Below are 11,469 nucleotides of genomic sequence, written 5' to 3' on the forward strand. Positions count from 1 at the left end.
CTGAACCAGTTGTGGGGAGGCGCTGTGTGGGTTGGCTTTCTGGGGGGGCCCCTTTTGGATATTTTCTCCCAAATTTGCCCTAAACCAGGACAAATGATTGGCACCCAATCTGTAGCTCCAGAGAGTGGAAAAAATCCTCTTCTGATTGTATTTTGGTTGCAATTACTCTGTTTTGGGATAAAGCACTTAGTTGCTATGTTGTTTGAATTCATAATGTCTCTTGGGGTGGAGGCTTGCATGTGTTTCTGGTCCCTAGGTTTTTCTGAGGTCTTAATACCTCTACGGTCCCTAGGTTTATTTTCTTAACCAGAAATAGCTCCGGTATTGTCCCTAATACCTAGTTTTTGCAGTAGAGGGGCATTGACTAGAATAGCTATTGGGTTGGGCTTGGTGGTGATGACTTGTAGGAAGTTTATAAAGGTGCTGGGGTCTGTTCCAGGTATGTATGGTTCATGGTTATGGTTATGCACCCAATTAGAAGAGGAGCAGGGGATGAGGCTTTTCAGCCTTTGCTTTCCTTCTTCTTCTCTGAATCTCTTACCTTCCTATTAGAGAATGTTCTGTTTCCCCTTGTGGCTTTTGGGGGTCACTTGCCCCTGTCCCCCGTCCCTCCCTGGCCCTCCGGGACCCCTCTGGCTAGATGTCCCCTCAGGGGACCGGGGTTTGCCGCGGTCCCGCTGCACTGGGCTTACCAGGCAGTGGTCGGGTTGGCGCAGTACGAGCGGCAGTGTGCCTCGGACACCGCAAGGATTCAGGATAACGAGACAGGTATAGACAGGTCAATTGTGTGCAGTCCAGAGAGATTGTATTGCCTGAACGCTGCAGGTACAAATGACCTGGGCAGATGCAGTTTTATACAGCAAAACTAAGAGATAAGGTCTAAACAATAGAGACAGTGTCCAGTCTGGGCACATCAGAATCACCCCATGGGTCAGGTCCAATGGGAACTGCTCAGGGCTGGGGAGAAGGGGGTAACAAAAAAATGCTGAAGTGAAACTCTTCTCGAAACAATGAGGCATACATAAATGTATATTTTCCTCAGTTTCCCATTCGCAAGGCCCTTCTAAAACCTTCCTCCACACCACCACGTCAGTGCAGTAGCAACACCCCTGACTGTTAAAGAGATTCTATTTCTGTTATTTAATCTGGTAAACTTCCCCTATACAGCCTGCAGTTTCTCTAGAATGAGGGCTGAGATTTCTAGAGGGGCTGATGAGACCCCTGACACAGGTGTAGACCCAGGCATGGAAAATCCTGAGTGGTGTGGGAAATGGGAGGATATGGGCCAAATCCTGAAGGAATTTTCTGACCCTCTAGTCTGGGACTTTCCATGTGAACAAATTCAGAACCCAGCTGAGCTGGTGAAGTACCTGAAAGAGAAATGCCATGATAACCCTAAGGAGAACAAGATCATTGCAGTGATCTGGGCCCTGGCATATGCTTATTGCACCCTGCTAGATACTGTCAGGCAGCAGACAGAGGAAGGAGGGCAGGGAGATAAATCAGGCTGCAACCAACACTCCAGTTACTAGGCCAGCAGCTAAACCAGACAGTAAGCCTCAACCAATGGCTGTTGCTACTAGCACAAGAAGCGGAAAGTGCACAGGCAAGACTGATTGACCAGTGGATGATGATGACGATGATGCAGGAAAAGGATCCTCAACGCATCCTGACATAAAATCAGGAGTCAAAGCAACTGGCAAAAGATTAGAGGCCAATATTGAGTCATTTTCCCTGAAGGACCTTTGTGGCCTAAAAAAGGACCACACATGATGAACCTGATGAATCTATAATTAGTTGGTTACTTTGTCTTTGGGATGCTGCAGGCAAGGCTACAATTCTGAATGGCACTGAAGCGAGGCATTTGGGATCCTGTCGGAGTCTAGGACATCCCTCTGGCTGTCCTGGCTGTCTCAAGACCCTGGCAGGGGGCTTGGAGACCTTGGCACGAAGTCGAAAACATCTGTGGCTTCAATTTTAGACCATGGAAAAAGCTGCCAACTTTGTATGAGGAATTACAAGCCACAAGGGTTTGAGTAGTGTGATAGGTGAATTAACACAGGGTGAGAAAGTAGAATTTTGAGGCTTTTTTAGAATGAGTTTCAGGGGACAAGATGGAGGGATTTGGGCATGTCCTGACCTTCTCTTTCTTCTTGTCCTCCATGTCTTGCTGTGATGGTGACACTTTTCTATTGGTTTAAGGCAGAGACACACTGTCTAACATAGATTATAGGTATTGGCACAATATTATAAATATAGTACATGTCATTTCTAGTCTTAAATGTAAAAGCCATCCAAGGAGGCACACAGAATGCTGTGGCCAACCTACTAGACAGAGCTCAGCAGGTCAGAGAAAGAATGTTATAAAGAAAAATAAACAACCTTGAAAAGCCGATCCTAGGCATTCTGACTCCTTCTTTGGCTGCACGGGCTAGGAGAACAAGGACTTTTACAATCTTGGGGTCATACTGATATACAGACTCCGAGAGGATCCCTGTCACATGATCCTGTCATTGACCAAGGAATGATGAAGGGGGCTAACCCTCACAACCTCTGAGCACGGGTCCTGGAAAGCGTAGCACAAAGAGACCTTTGTGCAGACAATCTCTATATGCAGCAAATCCAATGGAAGACTATAGAACAAGGGATCCAACCTGAGACAACCTGACTATAGAACAAGAGATCTCACTACCTGAAAGAAAAGGCAATGGCAGAGATTATCTCAGATCACAGAACAACTAGGAATCCAGACTTGGTTCCACATACATCTGTGAGGTGGCAAAAACTTGTATAACTTGGGCCACACAAATATGCTTCTGCTTTAGCAATAATGAAGAGGGATGAGAGGGATGAGACTATGCTTGATATGGCAAAGGAGCTCTGAGCATATACAGATGCTGTATATGGCCCAACACATGCCAGAATTGCAGTGGTGGAAACATGTCTGCAGAAATGAGAAGACAAGATAAAGGAGAATCATAAGAAACTCAAATCTCAGCAGTACAGATCAGAAGTTCTGGTATCCAAGGCAGACATTGCCCAGATGGGGAGACAAGGTACACCCCACAAGCTGAACTGTGGTTCTTCCTGCATGATTGTGGAGAAAACATGAGGAGATGGAGAAGCAAGGGACTTCTTATAAAATCAGGACAGCTGGACAGGACAAATGCAGATCAAGCCAATATGGTTAATCATATGTTCTCCCTTTATTGTTTATAAGATGGTAGTTTATATACACTTCAATATAGTTTACAATTGTGAGCACACTCTCATTGGCAAGCAAACATTGTTTGTCTTTCTCTTAAGATGGTTAAAATTTCACATTGCAGACCTATACCAATTCACAGCCAGAAAGCTCATTACAGTGTTCACCCTAACATAAATTCTAATTGCACCACAGACTAATTTCTTACTGCGTCATAGGCTTCAAAGGCTTCGGCGAGGCCCATATCTGAGGCCTAGACTGGGGTAGCTCAACCTTCACTCTAAATATAAATAGTGTCCTCTCTCTCTCAGAAATTCTGCTACAAGATGGGATGCTGCTCTGGCACAATGGATGTGTGAATTGAAGGAAGGCAAGACTCAGAGATGAAGTTCCACCAAAAGGAAAGCAGCCCCAGTTGCCCATAGGCAAGCTGCCAGGTATGATGATGATGATGACATGTCCAATCCCCTTGAAGGAACTTCCAAGACATATGCTCAAGAAAAGGATAACTAATAGGTTTCTCCTTGAGCCAGGTCTCATGAGCTCTCAGAGACCCTATCACACCTAAGATAGCTCAGCTACCTCAAATGGCATAAATTTAGCAGGATGGCTTCTGAGGTAGTGTCAGAAACAGAAAAAGTTCTAATAAAAGGCAAAATAACAAAGCTCTTATAGAGAAAAACCCAAGCCAGGGGCAAGAGGTTCTTGCTCCTGCTAAAACACTCCACAAAAGTGATTATTCCTTTGTTCTCTTCCTTTTTTTACTAAATTACCTTGGTGAGACCTTTTGGCTTCTGTCCAATTGGCAGCCCCAGGTCTGAGGTGAAGTCCCAAAGATCCTATGAGGTGTCCTTATAGCAAATTGAGGAGAGAAACATCTGGGCTTTTTTTTCTCTTTAAGCAGACAAAGAATAATTTGGTCACTCTGTCAACAGGGGGCATCCTACATCTCACCCTTTCCATATATATATAAAGGAAAGAGGAGAAAGGAACATGATCTGAAAAAGTCTCACCCTTGATGACAATTTGTATTTATGCTAATGATTTTTAAATTTGGTTATGATTTTTATTGCTTGTAAACTATTCTTCTATCTTAACTTTGGTGAAGTGTTTTTCCAGGCAAGCCTCAAGCTATATATGATTTGAACACATAGAACTTCAAAGCATTTTGAGCATATGATTCAAAGATAGGTTAATAACTTTTTAACACAACAGCAGTAACTTAGAGAACCTTTTTCAGGTCAAAACTATTTTTTAAACAATTTTAACTAGTGCAAACTTAGAAAACACAGTCTCTACTTTAAGAAATATCTTCATGTTTGAATATGGTCAGCTGTCACTCACTTATTTGCGTGTTCTTCTTCTGGCTTCTTCTGCTGCTCTTGGATTGGCTGTACCTGTGGTTTAACACTTTTTGCAAGGACCCATTGAAGACCTACATTTGTACAAATGCATGCAAACCCCCTCCCCCATGTCACAAGAGGATGGGGTCCTGAAATTTGTCCTGTCTCTGAATCCTTGATGAAGACTGGTGGCCTTTCCTTGAGTTTCACTTGACTGGTATTACTAAAATGTCTGAAAATTGGTGGTACCTGCTCCATAAAAGAATTATTTAAGAAATTAAAAAAATATATAGCTGTTGGAACTCAAAATGTCTCTCAGACATTTTTAGAGGTTCCAGGCCTTGGTCAGAAGCATTTTGGACCCTGACAGGCAGCTGGAAACAGCTTTGATTTTGAGTTTGAGCCATGGAATGAGTTACCAACTTTGGAGGTGGAACAAGCAGTCACAAAAGGTTAGATAGGATAGGAAAAGTAGTTACAAAACAGAGGGGAAATTTTTTCAGTATTGTACAGGGGGGTTTTAACACATGTACAGGGGGGTTTTTACTTTGTACATGGGGGTCAGAAGTTCTTAGATGGAGGAAAGTAGGCTGATCCTGTTCTTCCTCCTTCCTTTTCTTTGCCTCCATGTTCTTGGTGATGTTGGCACTCACAGATTGGTTTAGAGTAGAAAAGCACTTTGTAATATAGGTAGTAGGTATTGGGGGAAAACTATAAACATGTAACACGTAATATATCATATAAAAATAGCGGCAGCCCTGGGCGGGGAGAGAGAAGAAGAAGACAGCAGACAGAGAGGATGTCAGGGTGTGTTTGTGTCTCTGCCCTGGCCACTGACCAAGCAGCCACAGCCCGAGAACATAATCTTTTAGATAACTAGAAATAAACTTCCTTGAGACTGAACAGCAAGGGCCTGCGCAGTTTTTCTTTGGAAGCATGGGTTGGAGGAGAAATTTCACCACCACATGGGACCTCAGAGCAATTCTGGAGTTCCCACATATAGCTTATTCAGCCTTTTTGTTGTAGATGACACTTCCATCCCTCCCTTTTCCCTTTCAAGGATCATTTTCAGTGATCTTTGTGCTCTTTCTACAATAGATTGGCCTGTGGAAGAATATGGAATACCTGTGGTGTGTTTGATACCCCAAATTTTGAAAAACTCCTGCAGTCTATTAGAAATGTAGGTTGCTCCACTGTCCATTTTAACTTCTTGAGGAATGCCTAGGGATGCAAATGCTTCTAAGAAATGTTTAATTACATCTCTACTATTTTCTCCTTGATGTGCGGAAGCAAAAATTGCTCTTGAGAATGTATCTATTGATAAGTGTGTATATTTGAACTGTGCAAATGACTGATATCAAAAGGCAGGTGCATTTTGATGATAGAAGGCATGGCTCATTCTGCCTTGTTCAATAACATTGGGAAGTGTATTTTGTATTGGCATGGCTAAAAACTCAAGCCATGGCATTGCCTTCTGCTAGGAAACCTGGGATGCAGAATGTGAACGAGTGTGTATGACAAAGTAAGGTTCCCGTAGAATAGAAAGAAGGAAGAACAGTTTCTTGAGCAAACCATATAGCTGGTTGACGTTGCCCCCCGCCTCAGCCCCCTGAATTATCAGGCTAGATCTGAAGCTTTGAGGGGAGGAATATCAGGAAAAGGCAAAGATTTCCAAAAGAGGCTCTTACCCCGATATACTTTGGTGCAGCTCTCTTTATTCTGTGATGTCCATGTGGAGAGCGGGGCAAAAGAGGACGAACAGGAAATGTCAGGGGTCTATACAGACTTTGGACAGAGTGGGCTTCTCTGGCTCTCTGCCAACCCCGTTGGGGCAGGAAGGAGAGGTCCAGGGTTATCTTGATCAGAGTCACAGAGTCCTGGGGAAGGGGAAATAGAGTGCCCATGAGCTCACTGTAACAGCTGGTCAATGGAAATCTCTTTTAGCAGAGACCCTTCTGCCCTTTCTACTATACCTGCAACATAAAATGAATAGGTTATTAAATTAAAAGGAATGTGAATTTTGAAAATATCCACACAACTGCCATTAACTCTATTGTTTGTAAAGAACCTTCTACTTCTTTAATATCCCATTTTTCGGTCTCTGGATTTTGCCAAGCAATCACAGATTTTTTTGACTTCCCTGAACTGTCTGTGAAAAATGTAATTGCATCTAGGGATGCTGACTTCTTAAGGGCTTAGGAATTAATTCTAGACATGAATTTAGAAGCTCATGTTTGGGATAATTGACTGATATTTTCCCTGTAAAATTTTCTAGGGCAAATTGCATAACCTCTGAATTTTGAATTAACCATTCCAAATGGATGTGACAGGCAGAAAGATTTCTGCAAAATCCTTTCCTGAAAGGGAAAATATTCTAGATCTAGCCTATAACCAATCGCGATAGAATTTCAGGGCAAGTTGTTATAGTTTTACCCAGCTGACGAGATAGGAAAACACATTCTAACATTATCAGATGGTCCTTCTTCTCTAGACCCACAGGAATATTAGACTGTGAAGCTGTGGACTCCCCTAAAACTGCAAACAAAAAAGACAAGTTAGGATTGTATTGATGACGAGATAGGAAAACACATTCTAACATTATCAGATGGTCCTTCTTCTCTAGATCCACAGGAATATTAGACCGTGAAGCTGTGGACTCTCCCCTAAAACTGCAAACAAAAAAGACAAGTTAGGATTGTATTGATGAGCCTGGCATGATTGGATGGCTCGCATCACTTTATCTAAAGCACTTTGACTTTCTTTGTTGAATTCTCGTGGTGAGTTTAAAGCTGTGTCTCCCTTCAGTAGATCAGATAGAGGAGCTAAGTCCTGGTTTGAGATGCCTAGCAGTGGACAAAGCCAGTTCAGAGTCCCTACCAGCTACTTCACTTCATTCAGTGCTTTTGGATTTCACTTTAGTTGGAGTGGTTACAGAGTTACAGTTGGTTCTGTATTGTTTGCTATTGTTATTTTGCCTTTTATTAGAACTTTTTCTGTAGCCTAAATATTTCCAGGAAGGAAGTATGTGTATTTTTTCCTTTGCTGTTGTGAGTCCTGTTTTCTCCACTGCTGAGATGACCTGATGTGTTGTCTCCTGCATTGATGCTTGGCCCTTTGCTGCTACCAAAATATTGCCCATATCATGCAAGATGAAGGAATTTGGGTATTGTACATGAACTGAGGAAAGTACTTTTGCTACACACCACTGGCATATACTCGGAGAAGTGCACATACCTTATGAGTAAGTAGGAGCCAATGGTATCTTCTTAAAGGGGCTTGTTGATTTATTGATGGCATGAAAATGGCAAATTGTTGTGCATCATCTGGATGCACATGAATATTGAAAAAACAGTCTTTTAAACCAGTAACAGTTAACTTCTCATCCTTTGAAATCTTAATGGGAGAAGGTAAACCTTGTTGTAAAAAACCCATTTCTTGAATCACTTTGTTAACCTTTCTGAGATCCTGCAAAAACCTCCATTTCCCACTGTTTGGCTTTTTAACTAGGAAAACAGTGTTCCAGGGGCTGGTAGTTGAGGTTAGTCCTGTTGTGTTTGCAGTTGACTCTTGATTCCCAGAGATTGCATTGCAGCACAATGGTCTCCGGGGTGCCATGAGGCTCTCCGGTGTCACAATGGACATTTGCTTCCACCAGATTCCATTACGACACAGTGGCCTCCTGGGTGCCATGAGACCTTGCTGTGCAATAATGAAGCCTTGTTTCCGCTAGGCCTGACAATTTCCCAGAGGCACCTTGGTCATTGTAGAGCCTTGGATCCATGAGATCCCATTGCATCACAATGGTCAGCTGAATTCCATGGGGCTGTGCTGTGTCACAATGGACACTGAGTTCCACGTGCCCTGGAATTATCCAAGTGGCATCTGTGTTCCATAAAGACCTGCATTGTTCAAAACTGAAACTTTTTTCCCCAAGATTCCTTGCTTTACAGTGCCTGGGTTTCATGAGGCCTCGCTGTAAAGGTGTTGACATTTGCTTCCATGAGATTCCATTGTGCAACAATGTCCTGTTTTGTTCCATAACAGCTGTTTCACAATGGACACTTGCTAGCATGAGCCTTTGAAATATTCAATCACTCCAAACCAGGCCAAGAGACACTTCTGAGACAAATTCCTAGCAACGGGTATTTGCTTTATTCAGGCTGGGTACACAGGGATTATTCCTCCTAACAGTGCACAGCAAAAGTACACAGCAGATTACAATACATGTTTATATTTCATGTATATTTACTGTTTTCCTTAGAAAAGTTGTGGTTATGCAAACTATTTCTTAGAACTCATCATGTTTTTACATATGCAAAACACAGGTGCAGTGCACCCAGATCTCACTGAGGAAGGCTCTGCATCTTCCTCGGTGGTCTGCTGATGAAGGCTGGACTTCTTCATTGCCATGCCCTTTTTACCTTTCTCCTCTAGGCATGTGCAGTCTCTTGTTAGCTGTTTCAGCAGTATTTTCACTGGTTTTAGCAAGCTTTGTACTTCATTGTTTGAAAGTTTTGCTCCCTATTTCTTGCCAAGCTTCATCCTGTGTCTCTAGCTTGTGACTAGTATTTGCCGTGTTCTATATTGGTTACAATGTATCTTATTCTTGCCCAAGTATGCCTAGGCACAATGCTTTAAAACCTTTCAACCTCCCATTGGCATCTGGCTTCCATGAGGCCCTGATGTGTTGACAATTTGCACTTTGTTCCATGAGATTCTGTTGCCTAACAACAGTCTCCTTGGTTCCATGAGGCCCCTCTGTGTCACAATGAAGCTTTGGTGTCTTGAGATTCTATTGCATCACAATGGTCTCCTGCGTTCTATTAGACCTGGATGTGCCATAATGGACACTTGTTTCCATGAGCAGTGCCATGGAGTCACAATAGTCATTTAGGTTCCATGAAGCCCCTCTCTTTTGACAATTCACACTTGGTTTCATGGGATTCCATTGTCCCACAATGTCCTCCTGGGTTCCAAGAGGCCATGCTATGTCACAATGGCCCCTCACTTCCACGAGCCATGGCTCAGTTCCAGTTGTCCCTGGGTTCCATGAGGCTATGCTGTATTCACAATTGACACTTGGTTCCATAAGATTCCATTCCAATGGTCCCCATGTCTACATGAGGCTGTGCAGTGTCACAATGGACACTGGATTCTACAAGAGCTGGCAATGTCCCAGTGGCACCTGTGTGCTATGAGCCCCTACTTTGTCTAAGTAGACACTTGGATCCATGAGATTTCAGGTTGCCACAATGGTCTGCTGAGTTCCATGAGGTTGTGCTGTGCTGTGTCACAATGGACATTGAGTTACTTGTACTGATGGCTAGGTGACAAGATAATGCTTGAACTATGCACAGGCTGTAGCTATGTAAAGTGTAGCTGCTTTGGAACAGGGTATGTGAATGAAGCACTTCTTAGAAATCAGCAAATTTAGCAGAACAAGCTAACTGCAAAAGCTAACCAGTGGCTCTTTGAGCAGACAATCTTATAGAGCTTGCACAGAAAACAGGTGAAAAATTCAAGCCTCAGGAAGACTTATGAACCTTCATCCAAAACAACCACCAGGAGACTGACGATCAGCTCATGCAGAAACCGCACATGTGCTACAAGGGCTTACATAATCATGTAATTAGAAAATACATTGCAATATGAAGGTTAGGAAATTATCATATACACATTATGTAAAAAAGTATAAAATGCAGTACTGTGCAAAGAATGGACAAGTGAGTTTGTGGTGGAGCTATTCCCCTCACTCCTGGTGTTGATTAAACAAGTATCTGCTCTGTAGGCCCTGTGTCTGCTCTGTATGGACTACTGTTTTCTTGCCTAGTTTTCAGCCACCAGTTTGCAACACCATGGCAAGATGGTACTCTGCCTAGCTGCAAGATCCATTAGCATTGGGGAGTACCTTGGTGCACCCCAAGAATTTCTTGGAGGTATTCCTGAGGGTGCTGTTCTACTGTAAAGCCAACTTTGAGCCTCCCATTCGCTATTGAAGAGCAGCTCAAACAGGACATAGGCCTTCTTGCTGAGATGCACCCAGAATGGTGGGCTCAGTGTTGTTAGAGAAGGTTAGCATTGTTAGTGAAGCTGTGTTTTCCACGGTGGTATCTGCTTGCTTGAACATTGGTAGTTACCAATTTCCTGCTTGTGCATGAAATCAATGCATCTATTTACTTCATGACTCCCTAAGTTCTGCAGCTGCTGAATTATTCTCTACATCATGTCTTTACCAATGCTGAGGGGTACCATCATGCTGCTGCTTATATAACTTCCCCTCTGTGACAGGACGGTGACGGATGCTGTATCAGTCCCTGGATATTAACACTGTGGGAAAAGGAAAGATCTTTCAATTCCAGTCTTTCTTAAAGAGATGTAGTATATAAAATGTTATAGCTATATAAAGGGAGGGCAACAGAAAGCAGCAGAAGTGGAGCAGGAAGCTGTGTGAATCAGAAAGAGAAAAGACGTACTGTAGTGGCTCAGGATCGACCCCTAGCCCCTCTCGCAGGTCTAGTGCCTCCTGGAGCCGCCCGGTGCCTCTGCCTCATCTGAGATGCCACCTCAGCAGCCCAGCCCCGGCCAACTCCAGCACCTGCCCCCTGCACGTCCGGCCCCGGTACCCCTTAGAGGAAAGGGGCTGCAGAGCTGCGGACCCGCTCTGGGCCAAGTTCCCGCTCCCTACCTGCAGGTGGGCTCAACTGGGCTCGGCGGGATTAGGCTAAACTCAGCTAAACTCGGCTGGGCTCGTCGTCTCCATGCGGCTCTGTTCGGTTGTGCTCCGCTAGATTTAGCTAGGCTCTCATTGGTTCGGTTCCATTCGGCTCGGTGAGGCTGCGCTCGGCACCGCTCAGTCCGCAGCCCCGGCCCGGCCCCGGCGGAGGCCAGGGCTTGGTCGGCACAGTGGGACCAGTAGAGCGG

Source organism: Lonchura striata, chromosome 12 (genome assembly GCF_046129695.1).
Source record: "Lonchura striata isolate bLonStr1 chromosome 12, bLonStr1.mat, whole genome shotgun sequence".
Taxonomy (NCBI): Eukaryota; Metazoa; Chordata; class Aves; order Passeriformes; family Estrildidae; genus Lonchura; species Lonchura striata.